At 36.3% G+C, this 1,995-nt stretch overlaps 1 protein-coding gene across 1 annotated transcript in view; it reads left to right on the top strand.

The window, feature by feature from the left end:
- The window catches only part of LOC109582241 (uncharacterized), a 9,127-nt gene that overhangs the window by 1,895 nt on the left and 5,237 nt on the right, over positions 1-1,995 (top strand). The window lies entirely within an intron of this gene.

Raw genomic sequence — 1,995 nt, 5'->3', positions numbered from 1 at the left:
TGCATGTATTTATATAATTTTTACTACTAAGCATACATATCTATGTATGTATTATCCTAATACATATGCATACAGATAATTTAGAGTGTCTGAGTGACGTTAACATAGCCAGTAAGAAACTGTTCCTGATACAAGGAGACAGACCTCAACTGCTAAACTGGGAGAGGTATGGGCTAAGAATTGGAGTATCTGGAGGAAGCCTATCATCCACAGAGACAGCTGAGGTAGCCGTAGTCACTCTTGTAGGAGGACAGTTTGTGTTTCCTAAGAACACAGTACTCGTTAGTGCTATGTATGCAGTCTCCATTTCCAGACCTCTCCTCAAAGCACTGAGGCTTGAGATGCAACACTGTGTTGATCTTTTGAGAGGAGCTAAAACAAAATATATAAAATTTGCCATAGCTCCCGTGAGCACAGCCAGTCTTTCTTATGAGTTTTCCATTGTTGATGGAGGTGAATTCAGTGAGGGGAAATGGTATGGATCCATTAATAGGGAGTAGTTTTGTCTTGTTAGTATCGTTGGGTCCTTGACTAATGAAGGAGAGGAAGAAGAGGAACAAGAAGGAGAGGGAAATAGAGGAGACCATAATGGATGGAATGAAAATGGAGGAGATCATGAAGAGGAGGAAGGAGGAGAAGGACAGGAACAAGGAGCAGGAACTATGGAGGAGAAAGAAAAGGAAGGAAAGGAAGATGAGAAAAATGGTGATGGAGTACAAGAGAGAGAAGGAGGTGAGACTGAGGAAGGAAAACAAGAGACCAAAGGACAGCATACACTGCAAGGAGAGGAAAGAGATAATGATAAAGAAAGTTAGTGAGAGTCATTTTATTAATGTTATAGTTATCAGTAATTATTATTTTTCTTAATCTTAGAACCCTCTACTGGTGTGTCAAAAGCAATAACGTATTCTGGAATAACTTATTATGAACAAGATGGAGTAGAGGATCTATTAACGTTTACTGCAGCAAAAAAATTAAATGCACTCCTTGAGGTACACTAGTATAATTACTGCTTTATTATTATTTTATTATCTCAATTTTAGTTTGCTCAAAATTATCACAAGGAGTCTAAAATGGGACAGAACATAACCTTTCGTATAAAAGATGATCAAGAATATATTGAGCTGGTTCTTGATCATATTCCACAAGATGACCCATTTACTGGTTGGAAAATCAAACCACACGTTAAACCTTCCAGAGTAAGATTATTATACTACGTTTACACTACGGAACTGGGCCAAACCATGCTGAGCCAGACTGAGCTGGCCCTGCTGTACTTACCATGCTGGCCTGGTTTGCCCAGCTCACTTTAGCTCAGTTTGGTTACTGTTTACACTATCAAATGAAACTGTGCTGGCCCACTTTAAATAGGGCTGACTCAGTTAAAGAAGCTAGTGTAAACATAGTATTAGTTATAACCTGTGATAATGGTGCTTTGACATTTATGCATTCATGTACATGTACACGTAACTACAATATTCTGTTATTATTATTATTACTATGTATTCATTGTTGTTGTACATAATGTTATGTATTGATTATTATGCATGTATGTATTATTGTTAATATTATTATCATTGTTATTATTGTTCTTATTGTTACTTATTGTGGCCATTATTATTTCTATTTATAGGCAGACTGTCAATATGACATCATATGATGTATTATGATTTTTAGTATATAAGTGCATGCTTTTACTGTTTTTGTTGTTCATTCATTCGTTCGTTCATTCATTCCTTCTTCCTTCTACTTCATTATTTCCATTCTCATTTAAAGTCCTCTTTGAACCTAGCGAGTTTGCCATTCTCACATTACTAAGATACGCGTGCTGTTTTTCATTCACTCATTTGTGTTCTACTTCCATTACTGATTGCATCTTTTATTATTGTATTATTACAGTTATATAAAGAAGATATTGTTAATTTTGGTGGAGTAGAGTATCCCTTGCCTCCCACTTGCTTGATCTCAGTTTATGGATCACCTGCCCCTGGTACT

The sequence above is a fragment of the Amphimedon queenslandica genome, unplaced genomic scaffold (assembly GCF_000090795.2).
Source record: "Amphimedon queenslandica unplaced genomic scaffold, v1.1 AMPQUscaffold_13394, whole genome shotgun sequence".
Lineage (NCBI taxonomy): Eukaryota > Metazoa > Porifera > Demospongiae > Haplosclerida > Niphatidae > Amphimedon > Amphimedon queenslandica.
This window is presented reverse-complemented; position numbering and strand designations above follow the sequence as displayed.